Source organism: Cygnus olor, chromosome 3 (genome assembly GCF_009769625.2).
Source record: "Cygnus olor isolate bCygOlo1 chromosome 3, bCygOlo1.pri.v2, whole genome shotgun sequence".
Taxonomy (NCBI): domain Eukaryota; kingdom Metazoa; phylum Chordata; class Aves; order Anseriformes; family Anatidae; genus Cygnus; species Cygnus olor.
Window position 1 is genome coordinate 89,491,265 of NC_049171.1, and position 20,437 is coordinate 89,511,701.

The window sequence follows — 20,437 nt, forward strand, 5'->3', positions numbered from 1 at the left end:
ACTGTATGATTGACATGGAAGTTTTAAAACATCCTACACGTTCTTTGATATATTTTGGCAACTTCTGCACCTATAGTAGCTGTATTCCAAATTATAGTGGGCTGTATTCACAATGGGTAACTAGAGGAGTAGCAACAGTTTCTTAATCATTTAGAATCTAGACACTCAAAGGTAATAAACAATGGAATGTATTAAAGAGAGAACAGCAAGGTGATTATTTAAAACTTTTAAAATTGTTTGGAATTGAAATTCTTCCTCATTCATGGGACATGTACACCCCTTATTTCCTCTCAAATTAATATGGTACTTTCAATTTTAAATCTGTGTGTGATTCTTGAACAACATGGCGGGGCGATAGAAAAGGTAAGTTACATAAGATAGCTCTACCTTTTTTGTTAAGTTCCAAGCCTGTAGCTGGCTGCAAGCCCAGGCTTTGAGGAAAAGTAAGAATTGTCCATCGAGGTTGCTACACCGGAGTCTGTCCTTGATTGCACCTGATTTCTGTTTTGAAGCAGTTCAATGTCTTGAGTGAGAGAGGATGTAACTGTGAAATGTGAGAACACGAGCTCCTCTGCAGTAATGCACAGGCAACACCCTGATGGAGACCTGGTGCAATTATAGCAGTCCCAGAATAACATTAACTGCTTTTTATCGTCTTCATGGAATGTGATTAATAGGTTCAAACCTTGAATTTTGCATGACTTCCTTCTTTTGGAGCATCTGTAATCCACTGGCCTCTTGAATACAGTATCCTGTTTATATTTAACTTTGTGCTCATTGTGTTGTTCAGTTCATGCCGCAATCGATGCAGTTCCTTCTGTGACTGTGCTACAGCTTATGTATAAATCTCTGAAGGGTAAAAGCACGTTTTTTAATCTTACACTGATTCTTTCAGTACAGACTCACCAAGGAAGAAAACTGATACTAATGGTGTCACTAAAAATACAGGTCTTATAACAGCTTTAAAAAAAAATGCATCAGTGGAATAATCAGCAGCACCCATGCTCATAGCGATGCGTACGCAGTTAAGTGCCCAGACAAATGAATTGACATTTTCTTTGTCGTATTGTAGTTACTGCAATTGTCAGTCATCAGTGGAACAGCAAAGAGAAAGTCTAATTGAAGTAATTCCTTAATGTCACAATGAGATTGCAGCCAATTTGTGCTGGAAATAATTTTGTATGCTCCTGGGCACTTTTAAACCTAGAAAACAAATGGAAATGTTTTAGACAATGCTACTTAAAAAGATCTGTATTTATTGGCACCAGATGTTTATTTCATCACTCAAATACCTGGTTCTAATTCTGCTCACAAAATAAAAGTAATGTAAGCATTGAGCAGTGGTTCAACACAAAAGCTGATGTGGCAGGAGCTGCTATATAAGGATACAGTTTTAGTGCAACCAGGTCACAATCTTACAGGTGAGTGAGAGTGTGCGTCTGTTTGCATTTTATTGCAAAGGACCACACTGGAGAAACAGTGTGTAGATTAAAATTCTCAAAAGTATTCACAGTGCATGTTTTACATGCTGAACTTGTGCAACAATGGGTTTTATATCTCACTCTATTAGCAGCTTTTCCAGGAACGCAAACATTAATGATGCTGGAAAGAGCCACTCTTAAATAACAGGGCTCAAAGACAGCAGTTACAAGGATATATTTTTCTGTCTCTCTTACTCTTTATTCACTTTTCACTGAGGCGTTCAGCATGTGCAACTGGTCATTTGGAAGTAGTCGTGCTTGAACATCGCTCTTTCTGGATTCTCGGCACTCACCACAGAAAAGAAAGCATCAGCTTTGGTCCTTTTGCAAGTCCCTGTGCAGTACTTCAAACAGATTGAAATCTGGATGATTGGTTGTAAAAGTAGTGAAGTACACGAGGAGGTTACCACAGTGACAGGCTATTTTTTCTCCGTTATGTTTCAGTTAATTGATGTGACTGACGTGTTAGGCCATTAGGTTTCTTCAAACCATCCTTTGAAAGGGGCAGGACACAACCACAGCTCACACCCTAGTTCTGTTTTATTGCTCACATCCACTTTCCTGTAAACTCTGCGTGCCTCACCTGCCAGTCCAACGTTGAGTCAGGAGGAAAGAAGGCACAAAAGAAGGAGGCAGAGGCTGCTAAGTGACCGGTGCTTACTGATCATGTCCACCTGCCTCTTCAAGTCAGCTCAGATCATAAGAAGAGCGAAGAGACAAATAATGACTTGCCAAACCTTACCGACGTTCTTGGGTTGGTACTGCAGTATATTGTTTTGCGTTCTCTTTGTGAATATACCACATTAGAGTTCGAGTCAATTCCACAATATACGTTATATGCAAAGAAATGAAACAGAACTGTCACAATTAGAAAACATTTTTGATGGATTATTTAGAAAAACTATGGATTTTGCTACAGGACCTTCCCATTTTGCAATACACTGCTATATTCAGTGAAAGAAAACAAGCGAAACTTCGTAAGACTAACAGTAAACAATTTCAATACATGCTTCTGAAGCATTCGGAAAAGATTACTGAAATAACAAGTAGTTTTTAAAAATGACTGCATCCTCTAACAAGGGTTTTGTTCTGCAGCTAGTAGCATGTGTTGATGGCAAGGGTTTAACCAAAAGCAGAAGGTTCCTTCTGCTAGGGTCGTGCAAAGCTAACAACATGCAATAGGATGCTGTGCGTTAATAGCTTGTGGCACAGTGCAGTGACTGTAAGTAATGAGAATAAAATTACAGAGACCTACTCTTGTCTGTTGGCTCTCCCTTGAAGCAAGAGGACAAAAGCTGGTGCCCACTTGGTGCCCAAGCTGGTTTCCTGGTTGCTCAGTCCATTTTATTCTCTTCTGAGTTGCAGACGCCTCCTTCCTTCTCTCTTCCAACTCTGCTCAGGGAGGATGGGAGACCACAGTCTAACTAGAGTACTAAGTACTTCAATCATTAAAAAGAAAAAAAAAAGACATCTCTGAAAGTGAAGTGTTGAAGAGAAGTCATCCTCTGTATCTGAGATGCAGCACCAGAAGGACATCTCTTCTGCGTGCTCAGAACACTTGACAATGTTCTTTTTTTATTTCTCTTAATGTGTTCAGGGTCTGTTTGAAGCAAAGTAGCAATCCTTGAAAAAAAAAAAAACATAGCATTGTATCATCTTTTGAAAGGAAGTTCTGCATGATCAGCACTTCTGCATTAAGGAAACCAACTGAGAGATTCATTGTTAACTCCTGAAGTGCTTGGTCTCAGCTCTACTTTTCAAAGAAGCAAAGACAAGTTCATTCTTAACCACAGCAATAGCTTGGCTTTTAATTATATATTTTTTTCTTCTGTAGCATTTAAATTATATGACAATTTACGTTCCTAGAAGCTGTCAGTAGATCTGTTTCTGGAGACCTGCTAGGACATACTGCAGTCAGCAGCAGCATGAGCTGAAGACTATGAGCTCCAGGAATAAGCTAAATTTTAAGTTAGCCTCTGTTGGTTGGCACCACTGGTCTTGTCTACATTAACGTTTTAAAATGATGGCTAGCTAAAAATGTTTTAAATAAGCTGCCTTGTATCAATGTTGCATGAGTCACGCTCCTTTGGATAGTCTGCCCTGTGCACAACAGCCCGAGGTGTCCCCTTCGTTCTGTCTGCACGCAGTTCCCTCTTCATTACCCTCCATGTCTAAATAGATTAAAGTACTCATCACTGAAGCAGCAATTAGTTACAAATTCTACAGTTGTCTTCGAGTCACACCGCTCACCCATTGTTTTCTCTTTCTGACTGTTTGGCCTCAGGTCTTGCCAAAAGTCATAGCTCCAAGCAGGTATTTCCATACACCAATACGCGCACACACAAGTCTGCTGGCAAGTCAAGTCATGTTTCTGGGCTTAAACACTCATGCACATCGAATCAGTCCTTCTGGGGCAACATAGCAGGTCCCAGTGTCTGAATTTGTCTGTGTAGTAGTAGTTGGCGTTTCAGCATTACCAATTACTGTAGCCTCAGCCCTGGAAGCACCGTTACGCTCATTTGCAGTGCCATTAAAAATCCACCAATCCCAAACAGCTGAAAAGGCTGAGGGCATGCCAAGAGCTGCAGAAGTGAGCACGCTGCTGGATTACAGGCATTACTCAGTGGTTTGTCTCGTGCTGTTCATGGCACTAGGGGCATAGGCCGCTGTGACGGGGGGGCGTAGAGGGTGTGCACATTCACAACCTTCCTACACATGTAGGTATAGGATCAGACTGGTGCTGCTGACCTTATTCCAGCCGCTACCTCAACAGCCACACTTCGCTTCTGTTTGAGGCAGGCACTCCTGCAAAATTCAGCCCTTAGTGGGAGCAGGGAAATACCTGCTCTTTGACACTTTGTTCCAGGTACTCTGGCAGCCTCTGTTCTGGCACCCACACAGGCCCTCGTTTCTCTGCTCCCTGGCTTCTGTGTTCACCATGATTTCCAGAGCCTTGCTGCAGCCTCCCTTTGCAGACTCTCCCTCATCAACTGCAACGCTCAACTGTGTTCCCCAGCCTGTCATATTCAAAGAGTCTACACGAAGACAACATAACAGTAGAGATGATCCCTTCTGGAGGTATCGAGGCATGTATTGCCAGGAGCTGTTGCTGGCTGTAATGAAAATGCTTTTAAGTGTTAAATGACTGCTGCTGTTTACTATACAAAATTCCTAGAGCTGTGTCTTAACACTGTAAGGCTGAGTTGTATTTCCAATGTATATTTCCAGTTCCTCAGGGCTCTTAACTTTCTCTGTGGACTTTGTCAATACAAGGACCCTTAAAGCTAGTTTGGTGCTACAGCCACGGCAGATACGCGAGCGGTGTTTCAGAGTTACCTCCGCAGGTACTGACAGCCCATCCAGCCCAAGCCTCCAAGCATTTTTTTGTCTTTTTGTTCTGCCTGTTGTTATCCCAATGTTATTCTGCAGACAAAACATAAAGCTTGCACTCATTTTCCAAGTAATACTCCAGGTCTATGATGCGGGCATAAAATTATAGCCACGTGGTTGATACCGTGGCTTTGTTTGGTTTCTTTACATCAAGCTTCCCGAAAACAATTCCCAGCTGCCACAGCTACTGAAACAGGCTGATTTGACTGATGTAGAAACCACGGGGCATGTGGACCAAGTCAAAAGCATTACATAAGTCAGAACCAAAGTCAGAACCAGCTCCTTGCCTGTGCTGGTCTCAGCCTGGTGATGAAGGTAAAGCCAATCACGCTGCCTCGGCTGCATCCATGCACGAGCTGCCCCTGGCCCCACAGCTGCAGCAGAGCTCTGCGCTCTCACCCCAGGCCCTGCAAGACTTCAGGATTCACAGAACCAAGCAGCCACGCGTCCCTGAAGCGATCAAGTTGCGTATCGTACCTGCTCTTTCTAACCACATTTGTCGTGCGAAACAATAAAATTGTTTATAAAGAGACACGATGTATTAAAGAAGCTGGTGCTGGTCTGTGCTTGGATTGTGCTTTTCAGGGTGGCTTGTTCCTAGCAGACCTTACCCCTAGCAGGAAGGCAGGGGAGGAGAGGAGCAGCCTGCAGCACCCACACCACTCACGGGGATGGAAACACCCGCGTGCAGCCAGCAGGGCAGGGAGGTTAAGGCAGCACCGACCGCCTGGCTCCTGCCAGCCCTCATTCAGCCATGCAACGGCCCCACGGAGCAGTTTTCCTTGGCTGACACTCGGCACCTTTCTGGGGCAGAGGCGGGGAGCACCGCTTATTTTGAGAGCAGTCTGAAGACAAAATATATCAGGCAGAGCTAGATACCCACCTTAAAGATGACACAAATTTGTGTAGAATGTACCAAAATGTAATTCTAAGACTAAAACATGTTTTGAATACAGCATTACCTTTCTGATTCCTCAGAAAGCACCATGGAAGCGGGTATTGAGGCATTAACAGCAGAAGGAACAAAAGGGGATAGGCTTACTGCACCATACAGTTCTTCCCAGCCAGATAGCCCGACCCTTGCTGTTCTTATTATTTATGGCTTTCTTGCTGTAATTCTCTGTTTGAGAGGGCTTAACTGTGAGCTACCGTTTGTGAGTACTGCGTAACACCGTCACCAGATAACTGCTGTTCCAGAGCCCATGAGAAGATGGAAGAATTAGCCCTAGAATGGCTAATTTTTACCCTTTGTTTTTAAAGCATATAAATAAGGGTTTGGGACTAGGACACTCGCAGGACAGGCTCACTCACGTACCCAAGCATTACTTATCTCAGAGATGACAGACTATGCAACCTTCACCTGCAGACATCTCAACAATTTGTGTATTCAGCAAGGATAGAGAAGTACTACTCAGCTCTGAAGTATCCATTTATCCCCAGCTCATTTAAATGTGGAAGCCACCTCTGATAAGGAGGCAGAGTCCAAACCCCCCCATACACAAGAATCACACTCCACTAGTGCATTTGTGCATACTGAATATGGCAAACCAGGGAAAGAGCTGGCATCCCCAGTCAGACTGGCGCACAAGTTGTACCCCCTTGCAACATCATCCCCCCAGGCAAGTGGCAGCTCGGCACAGCCAAAGGGGTGCGTGACTTGGAGGGGAATATCCTCCTGGCATGCAATGAGGGCAACGCTTGGCTGCTTTTTAGGGTTAGCACTCACCAGCCCCCCCTTGGAAGCCAGGCTGTAGGCAGAACTTGATTCCAGGAGCTGACAGTGCCCACCTCATCACTGTGGGCATGGAGCTTGGAGAATCAGCAGATCTCTCCGCCACGTTGCATTCTGTGTGCTCAGGACGAGCCCTTGGCCCCGTTATTTCACAGGTCACACCTTGCCAGTCCAAGTCGAGCACAGGATGGGCCCTGCATCAGGCACTGCACAGCGCCAACACAGGACACAACTTAACTGCTCCAGGCTGAGCTAACACTTTGGCTCAGTACCCAATTTTCACAAGACACGGAAAACAGACGTAAGATTAGTAAAAGGACACGACGCTAGCCAGGATGACTGTGCACTAGACCAACTTCTTACAATTTAAGTTTCCTAAGCCTAGCTGAAGTACTATTCTCTTTCTCACACTAGGATGCTGTTCGATTTTTTGGGGGGGATGTTGCAAATGTGGCTGTTTCCTCCTGAGGCATTTGCCCTTTGGAAAGGGGATCAGAGCATGCAATCCTATTTGTAAAGCACCAAAATGCGTGTAAGAAGTGTTAAATACAGACTATTGAGAGGTCGTCTGTCAGTGTTAATTTCAGAATTTCATAAAGAACCTTTTCTGTCAGAAATAAGCTGCCTGCACGTAGGAGAAAGGGCCACACACTTATTTATTTTACCCAGTATAAGTAAAGCCAGTATGTGGCTCCTGGAAAAGAACATGAACAAAGTAAACCCAGGAGCTGAAGGTCAGGGTTTAAAGGAATTTCCTTTCATTTAAGTTTTAGCAGCCTTGAAAGCAGAAATTCTCCTCCAGCTCCCATGGTTAACTCCTCCCTAGGCCAGGTCCTTGGCAGCAACCCGGTTTTATGTCTATATTTATCTATTGATTGATGGACGTTTATTGAGCCGCAGCATTTAGGGCTGAGAAGTGAAGCTGAGAAGTAAGGGGTGCATCAAAGAAGTACGAAGACTTCAGATATCTGGCTGAAATGAAACTTGTTCCCAGATAAACCAGCAGCTCCTTCTTCCTGACCATTAAGATTCCTTCCCTTTCCATCGGTATTTAAAAAAACCTCTCTGGAAATGCTGCAACATCAGAGAAACTGCACAAAGACTTGTAAATTTCTGGGCTGCTACTGAAAGCTTGAAGAAAAAAACACCACCAGTGAACACTAAGTGCCATGAAAATGGGTTTGCTAGCATCTCCTTAGGCAGAGCATTGCTCACTGGGCATTGCTTGGCTTGCAAAGGCGTTGATCAAACCAGCTCACAAACCTGGCTAGCAGCATTAGGGCTGTGCTTGTCCACAGTAAGTCCGGCTGGGTCCCTGCCACAAATCTGAGCCTGGGGGTCTTCGAGAAGCCCAACGCCGAGATCTGAGTACACATCTGCTGGCCACGCAGTGCCCGAGAGCTCCGTACCAAGACACCGCCACCACCCAGCAGCAGCAACACTGACCAGACTTCAGCAGCCTCTCACGACACAGAGGATGCCGGTAATTTCCAATAAAACACTGCACAAACATGTAACGAGGCATTTGTTTCCATTCACTGTTGCTTACCCTGCTCATACAGATGAAGGCTTGGGATTTTTGAACATCGTCTTTGCTTTTAAAGCACTCCGGACAACCACAATGCTGAAAAAAAACCACATCTATTTATTTAGCCGCATGACATGAGCTCTGCCTGTTACACTGATGCAAGCAAACTGACATTTTATCGATCCAGGTACCCTATTTTACGTCCCTGCTTCATTATTTTCCATTTTTCCAATTAATGTAGAAGGAAAGTAGAAAAATACGCTGTGACAGGACCATGAATCCGCTAGAGTATGGAGCTATGCCCCACCTCTACTTTCAAATGAGCACAACATGTACGCCAAGAAGCTCCTACTCTCTGAACCAAAACATGTTCTACTTTGTCAGGCTCTAAAATAAGCCCTCTCTTTAAATAGAGAAAAAAAAATGGAGCTGTGCTTGCTGAGGCAGTCAAAAGCCACCAAAATATATCAAAGCCACCAAAACTGAGGTTTTTCCATTCATCACTTTGTCCTTGTGGAAAAAGAGAGGGACTCTGCCTCTTCTGCTGGAGACTCCCTGCCCATGTCTCTGCTCTCCTTTCCCTCCCCAAGGTTTTCCTAACTGCAAACAGCTTTTTTTTTTTCTTTCCTCTGAGGGAAGTACAAGGTTCTCCTCCTTCCCCAGGGCTTCACCTGCGCGCAGCTACAGCAGGATAAGCGGGCAGCTCTCCCCCACTGCTCCTCTGCTACAGCACACAGTGCTTAAGACAAACCAGACAGAGCAAGCAGCTATTCCCCTTGCTTACACAAAGCCATCCAGCTGGTGCCATTTGCATGTAATAAAGAAACAAAACCCAGAACTGTCCTAGCGCAGCTCAGCTGATGGGCCCCAATTCTGCATACTACAGCACACCCAAGATAATGAATTTCCAGCAGCCAAGGGTAAGCAAAAAAGCAAAATGAATAGAAGACCTGGGAACGGGGGCTAGCTAAGTCTAATTCAAAGGGTGTTAAACCTTCATTTTTGTTGCAGATTTGATGCACGACACAAAAATAAGCCACAAATTGCTGCAAAGACACTATTCTTCTTCCCTTTACAAAGAAGAAACTAAATGGAAGGCAGCTCGCAATGAAGCAGCCCTTGCTTTAGTCACACGAATACCATATCTGACCTCCATTTCTCCATGTCAACATATGACAGTAACAGAGAAGCTGTGGTGGCAGCAGGTCTCCGTGGGCCCACAGGTGATGGAGGCCCAAAAATGCCGTGCCAGGTGGGCAAAGCCTCTGCAGTGTCTCTGTGCACCCACAACGGCTTCTCCTGCCGTGGGATGTAAGCGGGACACGGCCGGGCAGGGATCAGAGGGAGACGGTTTGTGCCACAGCTCCAGGGGGGTTGTTTCATTTTAAAATGAGACGCGTGAACCTGCAATCAAAATGTTTTTGATTGACTCCTTTATCAGCGCTTCCTTTCCCAGCTGCCAGCTCGCTTCATACCTAGCAGCTTTGAGAATGCTCACGAGTGCTGGATGAAATGGCTGCACCAGCAGCTGCGGGGCTGCTCGCTGCTCACAGACACATCCCATTAGTTAGCACGGGGCTAGCTTTGGCGCCTAATTTGTTTCATCTCTGTCTCCTCCGATACATGGCTGCTGAGATCAGAATACCAGAAGCAGGCTCTACAAGCCAACCAATGAAGTCGGGCGCTGAACCCTGCAGATGAAGCTGTAAGAAATGCCTTTTGAACCGCAAAAATAGATTTTTGGGGGTAATTACAGCTGTGCTGCACCCCTCTACCTCCATCTCCCCACCAACCAAAGATTGGGCTAGCCTGCTTTTCTCTCATTTGGAGTCATTTCACTGCCTTTACAAAACAGGCACCCAGCCTCCTGCATTATCTTCGTGATCATCGTGTATTTTGAGAGGAAAGTAACACAGGTCATTTGGTCCAGCACATCTGCAGAAATGCAGACTCAGACTTCCCTTCCACAAGGCAGAAAGGGAGCAAGTTGAAGGTCCATCAGGCTGACTGCTGTAAGTGTAGGAGCACAGAGGCACATGCAGACGACACTGGTGAGGCCGGCATGCATTCTGCCAACACACAGCTCTCAGGGGTGGGAAAATAACGAAGCCATTTGGCAGGGGACCTAAATTCCACATTTAGGTGCCGTGAGAGTCTCAAAATCCCCGTTCAACTAGCAGGAGTCTACTTTCAAATGCTGAAACCTCCCCTTGCAACGCATGGACAGCCTTGCATGGACCAGAGATTGCGTCGTGTGAAGGCACTTCATAATCAGCTGTTGCGGAGAAATTAATGCAACGAACACATATTTCTCAGTGGTAGCTGAGCTGTCTTACACTGTTTATGCCATTTTCCCCTCCTTGTTCCAAGTGCATAACAGTATTTTACCTTCAGTAATACAAAGGGAAGGTCAAATTAATTAATAGTGAAAGAAAAAGAAAAAAAAAAAGCAGTTTATCTTGTATAGGAGGAGAGTAAGGACTGCACAGATTAGGCAGCCCATTATGTTCTTTTTTATCTTAGCTTTTAAGAGGCAGAAAAATACTCAAATGTCATCAGAAGCATTGGAGGTGAGTCTGTACAGTCACACCAAGTTGAAATGCAACCAAGAAGCATAGAAACCACATGCAAAACCTTGGCACCCAAGGACACCAGGCAGCAGTACCTCTCCTTATCCTTTCCACTACAAAAACCCAAATGTTCACCCCACTGCTGAAATTTCACTGCTAGGCCTCACCTCACTCGCAATTTTGACTGCATAGCTTGCCCACGAAGAATTTGCTCTTACAGAAAGAAAACCGTGACCACAAGGATCCTTTTCCTCCTGTTGAGTTTCCTACACTTAGGTAAACAAAGCCCAACCATCTTCACCCAGAAAAACCCTCGATGCGTGGATTAAAGACAGATTAATCACTATCCTCCCTCCATCCAGACTATGAGTGTGAGTGATTGAGCTACCAGGGCACACAACGGATCGCAGCTCATCAGCTGAGCACAGTAGCCAAGGCCATGCGTGCCTTTAGCCCATCGCAAGTGCAAAGTAAGACCATTTTCATGTTGGTTTAAGCAAAAACCTTGTGCTTTAAGTTACTATTTATCACCAGCCCCTCAGTAACACTTCAGATGCATTCCCCTCGTCTTGCAAATATAGTCCTTCACACACTGTGCCTCAAACACTTGTTATCATATGAACGTAGATTTAGGGAGGCAGCACTGAAGTTGTTTACATGGAAATCTGAAGAGTTTGAGCAGAATAAGAATCCCAGTGCCTTGGGACGTTCTAAACTGCAGCACAAACTGGATGCAGTGTTCATGCCATGCATGAATGATGGCAATTCCAGCAGGACAACGTCCCCTGCTATCACACCAAGGCAATGAGTCAGTCCTTGAAGAGAGAGGAATGCCACCTCCTCTGCCAGCGACAGCAACAAAAAAAAAACACCTTGCAGCACCTAATTTTTCTTTAGCATTCTCCCACCTAAGAACTGACCGAGCTTGAACCTGCGTTGCCTCACAGAAGTTAGGAGAATCGCAGCCCGCAGCAGCCTACCAGCAGGCCAAGTAAAGTGCTGTTCTGATCTGTGCAGAGCGTGCGTTTGTTTTTCCCCAACCTGTCTGATTGCCTTTGAGCTGGATGCTCAGCTTCAGTGACATCTTCAGGGAGAGCAACAGCTACGAGGTATTGCACCGATTACTGCAACAGGCTAGCACCAAAACCGCATCAAAACTACACGGGTGTTACACCCGAACACGGAGGTGGGGGCTGGGATGGACAAACAAGACGTGCAAAGGGAACACACTTAAGGAAGAGCATACGGTCTAGGCCTGCACAAAGACCTCTGCAGGTTTGTTCTGCTGGGTGGAGGGCGGCAGAAGCAGCATGACACATACCTCAGAAACATCTGGGATCCAGGAGTCCTGACCTGTGTACAGGCAGAAGCTGTTGTGAGGGTTTTGTTCTGGACACAGATACCCGTAGTCTGCAGACAGCTGCACTTTCAACATTACAGGCTTCTGCTCATCTGTGCTCTTACGTCAGGGATGACCTGGGCCTGTCCACGCTGCCAAAGGGAGCCAGGCATTAGAGGCAATCCACTCAAAAGGCAGACAGCTGTCTAGACTTGGATAATGAAGCAAATTCTGCCTCTACTTTACCAAGAACAGCCAGGAGACTGGAGGAAAAATGAGAAAAACAGGTGAGATCACGGGGTAAAACGAGATAACAAGGGGTCTTCTCCAGCAGAAGCTGCATATGGGAGTCACCCACACTCAGCTCTTGCAGGTGTGCTCATCAGCTGGGGGCAATCGGAGCTGCAATTAATGCCCTTTATGAGGTTAGAGCGAGACATGAGCATGTGCATCTCAGAAGTGGTACAGACTTCAGAGTAAAGCAAACAGCTTTGCTGTAGATGCTCCTCAGCCTTTGCATTAGTACAAAGAATGAAAGGGTAAGCCTGAACAAAAAGGCTTATAGATCACTGCACAGCCCAAATTTGCCAGACACTGCTTCCTAAAGCTGCCTCTTCAGTTGCTGAATCACCAGAACTGCTCTCTCCACACCTGCTGCAATTTAATGCCTGACCACAGGTGACCGGGCTGTATGTAATATTCCGTACGTGGTGATGTAGTCTCAGTGCTTCTCTTCCTCTGCTGAAAAATCCTTTATGTCTGGGAAAAAAGGACACCGCAAAGCAGGTTTAAACAGGATTACGATGTTGAGATCGTCCCACAGCCCAGATACAGCAAGCTGCCCTAACACCCACTATCCACATTCAGTTTGGCCGTTCTCTTGGGGCAAGGAGCTGGCTACTCTGTGTTCCTCTTTTCCTCAACCCACTGGTTCCATTTTCATCGCTACCATAAGTAAAGCAACGGCCTTCACTCCTCCACAGCTCAGTTACTTCCAACCTATATTTTTTTCTCCTAATACCGAGGCAGACCCTATCGCTCCTCAAGCCAAGCGTGCCTTAGGCAGACACTTCCTCAGATCTTGCCTTCGCTGCACTGCCCAGAAGACGCAGGACAACAGCTGGACAGACCATGCTGTTCCAACACTGGGCGATTTCCCTTTTTTTTGTAATTTTCTTTTCCTTCTCCTGTTATCTTGTGTTCCTCCAGTCTCTTGTATCCCACTCCTATTTTTCTCTCTTTATAATCGTTCAAAGGTCTTTGGGATGGGGCTTAGCTTTTCATTATGTACACAGTAAAGTCTTCAATCTGATACGATGATACAAATTAATAACAATAGCTACAGAATGGTGGTAATACCCTCCAGTTGTGATGGGCATGCTGGAAAGATTACTTGATGTTTATAAAGCTCTTTGAGACTCTTGGATGAAAGTCAAGCTAGTGATGCACAGGATTTATTATTCTATTCAGCACTTCAGTATCCAAGGCTAGCATCTATTCTAGTTGAAAAAGATTTTTGCTGTATTGTTAAATGGAAACAAAATGAAATATATACAGTGCCTGGTGCTTTATATATAAGGCACAGGCAGCACGGAAACAGAATCTCATTATTGAAATGGATGTAGCTGAAGCTGTTACGCACAGTAGGTAAAAGACCAGATTCAATGACCTCTTATTCCATTTAATCAAAATTGTTAGTATATGGTTTTCCAATGGTGAAAAAAAAAAGTGCTTTTTTTTTTTCCCTCTTCATCAGGTATTTCAACAGTTTGTAATAAGCCTTTGTAGTTGCTTATGATGTGAATCTTAGGCAGACCTGACCAGCAGTGAAATGAAAATAAAGTGGATGTGTGTCTAACAAACAAAACCACAGTTCCTCTGTAACACCCCGTTCACTTAACCACCAGATCTTAACCATTCAGCGAGGCTGCTCTCCCTCTTTCCCTTCCCCACTACAAGCTTTTGTTCATTTCACAGCCTCCCCCACTGCTCTATTTAGATGTGGGTCCCCAGAAAGATCCCCCCTCCAGTTCTGCACTCGCAGAGCACAGAGGGGAGACGATGCTGTTTTAATGGTGCTAGTTATGCTATATGTGGTCTTGCTGTTTCTAGGAATAGACATGTTCAGACATCAATTAACATCTAATTGCTGGAATTAATCTTGTTCCTCCGCTACAGATGCCACAGAGATCAAACCAAGCCCATTTGCAGCTCTATTTTTAATTTAGTGGAATGACAGATTTTCCATCCAGTGAAAAATAATTAAATGACATGCTGTCCAGAGAGTACACAGTTCAGGGAGCAGGATGTTTATTAAGAAACGAAACGAGCAGGAAGAGATAATAATTGTTTGTGTCGAAGCAAAAGCATCCTTGTCACTGCAAGTCTCTCCTCTTCTTCAAACCTTCTCACCAGTATTTCTCCTCACTCTTTCCTGCTTGAGTGATCCCCACAGAGACAGCGAGGCTCACGAGAGTTCCTTGGGAAGGAACTGAACTTGTCACCCTGGCAGACAACCCCTAGTTCTCAGGACCAGCCTGTGTGTAAGATGAAAAAAAAAAAGCCTGGAGAGTAGATAAAACAAGGAAGTGGAGAGAAGGGTTAAGAAAACAATATATCAAGCAAAATGTTTTTCCAGCACTCCCTTGAAGCAGTCACCCATCCTCTTTATTACCTGCTGGAGAGAGAAATTGCAGGCCCCAGATAAGGCTTTGTACTGTATTTTGCAAGACTTTGTACTGACTGAAGCCAAGCAGTCTTCAGCAGGCAGCTCCCAGTCTTAAGCTACCGCTCCAGTTTCTTATGTACATGGCAAGGAAGACTTGAACCTGGCTGGTGAAGACCGTGTGGAAACGGGCTGGAGTATTCAGCAGAAGAAAGTCGAATCCTCAAGCAAGCCTGCAGCAGGTCCTGGTCAGAAATCTGTCTGAGCATGACCCTCTGACAGGACTGTGTGAGACAGTCCAGGCCTGAGACTGCACCCTGGGGCTGGCTCACACCACCTGCTATACTAAGCCTAAGAAAGCCGAAGCAGGCGTTCTGCCCACTTACAACACCAACTAGTGAACCACATTTCTTACTGTATTGAAGGGCACTGTGATAGTTCCTCCAGTTTTCAGAAAGATCTGAACCACTGCTTCCCTGTTCCCGACCCAGCTGTAGAAACATCTTGCTTGTAAGCAGGTCTTGAAACAGAGGAGAGATCCGCTCCCTGCCTGGAAGAGCATCAGCTGTCAGAGCTGGACAAGGTGGAGGAGGCTGAGGACGCATCAGTGAAACATCAACAGCAGACAGCAGGGTTTCCCAGGAGGCATGGAAGAACAGTACGGTGTGGGGAGGGAAGAGGATCTAAAAGAGTCTCTGATTTGCACTGGTTTAGGGCATCCTTTGGGGGCGAAGGTCAACGGGCATGACATGCAGCTTCACTCATTTTTAGTTTGTGTCAACCCAACTGCTCTCTTGGTTCCTCAGCACCAGTGACTAGATCAGAGTTGATCTCACCCAAGTCCACCGGCCCCTTGCTTCCTTTTTTTGTCATTTTTGAAATACAGCACACCTTGTAACGAAAACCACTGAACCCCACATTTTGCTCCCTCCTTCTGTGTAGGATATTCCTCCTTCAATGCCTTCATAACAGCTCAAACTTCTTCCAGATATGCAGCTCAAGGAAAAGGTGCGTGTGTGAAGCTTTCCAATACCTTTATGGTAGGTTACTCCCCTTGTGAGGATCCCATGTGGAGCGAATGAGCACCAGCCAGCTCTGCACCCAAAGAAATTGCAGAAATTTCCAAGAAATAAAGAGTGGTGGAAGAGCACCGCCACTCCATCTGCTCTCACAGGCTTTCAAATCCCACTCTCTTGCTTTAAAAGGGGAGTGGTGCCCAGAGCTTTGGCAACCAGACCCATCCTTCCCACACTCCATGGCTGTCCTAAAGGTGATAAGTGTTGGTGGAGATTTGACACACTTGATTCAAGAAACTTCTGGTTGCTGTAGAAAGGGAAGATGCTCAAAATGAGACTCAGTTTGATAAGACTTTCCTAGGTATAGTTCAAAGTTATACATAGTTATATGTGGGTGAAAGAGAGAGGCAGGCTGTTAGTAGCAATCTGCAGTAAGAAGTAAGACAACAAAACCAAACCTATTTCTTCAGTGCGCATCATTAGTTACTTAATTTACATTCCTGCCAAGCAGCAATAAATATCCTTCTGCTGCTTCCCATTACCCCCCCCGCAACCTTTCCATTAGGAGCTCAGCTGGAGGCAGGGAGGGAGAGGAGGGGAACAGAGAACCTATGGCATAAAACAAGTCTTAGTTCTCAAAATACTCATACATAATTCTGTCAACACACGTCAATCCTGACTTATAACCTCTGTGCCCCCTGCAGTCCTTACTCATCACTGACAGTGCAGCTCCAAACCACTACCACCACATCTCACGACCAATTTGACTTGCTTGCCACTACTTCTGCTTACCTTATTCCTGGAGTTTTCCCCTGTCCCTCCCAATAGTAGCCTGCCAAATTATTCCTCAACCACAATTCTGGCTGCTAGCATCCATACCATTATGATACAGGACTTTTCTGAAGCAAAATAAAATTGTATGACCAGTGGGAGAGCTAAAAGAATCTATTCCATACTGTTTCATTCTACTCTACAGTGAACGTGCCTCCTTTAAGAGACTGACACTGCAATATGACAGGAACAAAGAAAATTGAACCCTTCCCAGCACAAAGGTCTTAATGCCCTGTCCAGCTGAAAGCCCCACAGAACGTAGAAAGCAAAGACTTTCCAACTGGATGGCAATTAAATCATTTGCAAATTATTTTCTGGTAAGGAAAAGCATTTGCTATCACACCTTGGAAATATATCCTATGGTGTGGAAGAAAAGAAAATATGGAATTAGAACTTGCAAATAAAGAAATTAGCTTTAATGTAAGTCCTCTGCATAGAAACAGTACTTAGAAAAATAAGCCATGCTCAAACACAAACACGCTTACATTCAGAGTTCTCCTTTCTTCACACATCTCAAAGGCAGAGACAGAGATACTGCGACCCAGGAGCAATCAGCTTACTTCTGCAGGGTAACTGTTACAGACCCGAGCTCAACAATAACAAACAGCTACAATTACAGCAGTTCGAACATGAGGAAAGAATTCAGATTGCAAAGCACAACAGTGGTTTGGGGAGTATACCACAAGTACAGAAGTAATGCCAAAACACACCAGCAGACCCTGCATTAGATTTTGAAGTCACTTTACACATCGTTTGTAAATAACAACCATGATTTTACTAAGTAGAAAAAGGGTACATAGACGAAAGAATGCAGTATCCAATTTCTGTCTTTTATATTGTTGCAAAGCAAACTGAAACATGACTTACATTCCTGCCTCAGTTTCCCATCTATATTAATGATGATACTAACATTCAGACACTTAAAAAAATATTTACTATCTTGGTTTGACAAATGCAACACTAATTGTGTTTATCCATGCTAGTCACTTCTATCATACTCATTAGCTCTACTTGAGGACATCACAGCTTTATTAGAGACACCAAAACTGCTTCATAAATTTCAATTACCTAGTACAAATCATTACTACTATTTTATTAACTCTTGTGTAATTGCCTGTTGTGTATGCAATTACAAAGTTAATATATGTAAATCCCACTTTAGAAGCTCTTTCTGTACCTTTTATCTTCATACCTAGCATGTGTGTGCTTACATATTTTTTTTCATTAGCTTCTTCATCATCCAGAAATTTTCTCAGTACTTAAGCATACTGGTGTGATTTTAGACATTAAACTGTATTTTTGTTGGTGATATTGCTTACTTCCAAAGCAGCCATTTGAGTTTCTGAAGTATAGATATATGTTCATCTTGCCAATTAGTTGTATATAGAAATATTTACATTTACAAAAAATATTGAAAAAGAGGATCGTATCATTTTTTTGGTTGGTTGGTTGGTTGTGTTTTGTTGTTGTTGTTGTTGTTTGTTTGTTTTTCAAAAGGGAGAGAAAAAGACGTCACCAAGTTGGGTCTTAGGCATAACTAAGGTATTGAGATCCCAAGTACAAAAAGCCTTGTCACAGCTGCTGTGTGCTGATGCAAGGGTCTCCTCTGACAGAACACCTAAGGACTTAAAACACGTACCTGGGGAAGGCAGCATTTGGTACTGAGCACTACTCCAAGGAAAACTACCCCAAGGATTTAATCAGTAAAATGCCTCTGCAGTCCCTGAGGCAGGGATCAGAACTCTGGACTCCCAGGTTGTCCAAGTACTTCACGCAGGAGCCAAATTTCCTTTTCCCATGTGTTATTTTCTGCATGAAGACATAGGTAGCAAGTACTGCAATTCTTTCCCAGTAAGCTACAGGCTTACTTCTGGGACCAGCGAGAGATGTTACTTTGGAAGTCATGAGCTTGCAAAGTAAATGATCTCTCACTTTCTGCAGAGTTTCTCTAACAAGGTGTTATATACCACAATGACACCCCCATCTCCTCTCCCCAGTAGGAGAGGAGGAATGTATGTATATGTAAAGGAAAAACTAAGAGCTCTCTTCTCTTTGCAGGCACCTCGTCTCATTAAAGAGCTCCAGACCACAACTCAGGTGTGTGGAGGTACCTTTCTACGCTAAACACCCAGACTCCAGAGAGAGCTGGGATGGCTGCCATACCTTTCTGCTCGGTGTTTTCTCCCAGGCAGGCCCGTCCTGTGCCCATCCCAGCGTCCTGGCAGTCGCTGTGCCACAGCTAGCTCTTCCTACGCCTCACTCTGGGAGCACAAGCAGGAGCTGATCCAGGCTTCAGGGTCGACTCCGAGAGCAGGTGATTAAAATTAAAGCTTTCTGACATTTGAAGTGCCTCACTTCATTGTGATGAATTGTTTTCGGTATCTAACTCTTCGAAACTGACATAATGAAGCTGTACTTGCCTTCCTCAAAAATTAACAAGCATCTGAAGGCAAACACAGCAAGTTAATTTAATAAAAAAAAAATGGGGGGAAAAAAAGTGCAAAACTAAACTGATGGAAAGCAGAAAATATCTGTAGAATCTATGAAGGCATTTCAGACCACAGCAAGAGGGGAAAGGGTGGGCAGGTCCCGTAGAGACCCCAGCCTTCCCTAGAGCGTGGTGCAAGGAAGAGAGTGGCACTTCGGGGCCGTGACACCTGGCAGTGCCCGAGAGCTGCCCCACACGTTAGGGTCACAGAATCACAGAGTGGTTTGGGCTGGAAGGGACCTTAAAGGCCACCTGGTTCCAGCCCCCTGCTATAGGCAGGGACCCCTCCCACCGGAGCAGGCTGCCCCAAGCCCCATCCAGCCTCCCAGCCTCGCAGTGAAGACAGACAGGCCAGCCGGGCCCCCTCACCTCAGCCCGGCGGTCTCCGGCTCCCCCTGCCGGGGCCGCGCCGCCGCCATCCAGCCGCCGTCCCTCAGGCCCCGCGGCCCCGCCGCCATGACGGGCGTAGCCCCAGCCCCGGGCAGCTCCCGACTTCTTCAGCGGAGGGAACCTGGGGCAGCGGCCAGGAGCCCGCTGTTGGCGGAGGGAGGAAGAGGGGAGGCGGGGGGCAAAGCTCGGGGGTCCGGAGGGAGCCCTCCGAGGGTCCGGGAAAGCTGGCGGGGAGATGAGTGTGAAAGCTGGTTCCGGCTTGGAGTGCCCCCAGGCAGAGGGGTCGCAGCCCCGGTTGGGTGCGGAGCTGCCCCCGAGTCGCCCGACATGGCACCCCTCGGGTGCCGGGGGATTCCCAGGCATTTCTAGGCCGGGCCACGGAGCTGGTGGAGCTCCAAGGAGCCCTGAAGGTCGGGAGATGGCCGCTGCAAGGAACTGTCTTTGGTTCACCAGCAGCCGCCTTGCGAGGCTCTGCTAGGAGAGGCTGCTTTGTTGGGTCTGTCAGGGTGGTATCTGATGAGAGCGAGGCATCTCTCCCTAGGAGAGATAAGCCACCTTTCTTGTAAAGAGTAATCTCGTTTTAAATTTGAATGGTCTCCTTTAATAGAATAAGTTGTTTTTATCATTTTTTCTGTCTGTACAAAACACACCAGATTTGTTGCTAGAGATAAAGCTATAGCAAAGGACAGTGTTTAACAAAAGTATCAAAGGATTTCTCACAAAGCAATACTCAATATACGCTTCACATTACTAATACCAAGGAAAGAAATAGATGGCCGTTGTAGATCATCCATCTCCAGAGGAAAAAGGACTTTCCACAGCAGGTTTTATGTAAAACTTCTGGCGCTTAGAAGGTCCTGGTGTGTTATTTCAACTGTGTTTCACTGAGGATCATACAACAAAATAGTGAACAAAATAGTGAATAGATGTGCTTGCATTAAGCTCACAATGTCAACCATTACCCACCTGGATGGCTGTCTGGAGATCAGAAAGCATTAAAAAATTCT

The 20,437-nt window shown here is 45.3% G+C and overlaps 2 long non-coding RNA genes across 3 annotated transcripts; both read right to left on the reverse strand.

Annotated features, from left to right (window-relative positions):
- Positions 1 to 561: 561 nt before the first annotated feature.
- Positions 562 to 13,422, reverse strand: LOC121067601. 2 transcript variants are annotated; one of them, XR_005818346.1, is made up of 2 exons: positions 12,023 to 13,422; positions 562 to 4,904 (listed from the first exon to the last, which is right to left on the reverse strand). It is a non-coding gene; the product is annotated as an uncharacterized LOC121067601 (long non-coding RNA). The 2 variants fall into 2 exon arrangements; XR_005818345.1 differs by having other exon boundaries at positions 562 to 10,519.
- Positions 13,423 to 14,333: 911 nt separating this feature from the next.
- LOC121067602 lies at positions 14,334 to 20,038 on the reverse strand. The gene is made up of 4 exons (XR_005818347.1): positions 19,410 to 20,038; positions 18,716 to 18,995; positions 16,514 to 16,620; positions 14,334 to 16,028 (listed from the first exon to the last, which is right to left on the reverse strand). It is a non-coding gene; the product is annotated as an uncharacterized LOC121067602 (long non-coding RNA).
- Positions 20,039 to 20,437: the final 399 nt, after the last annotated feature.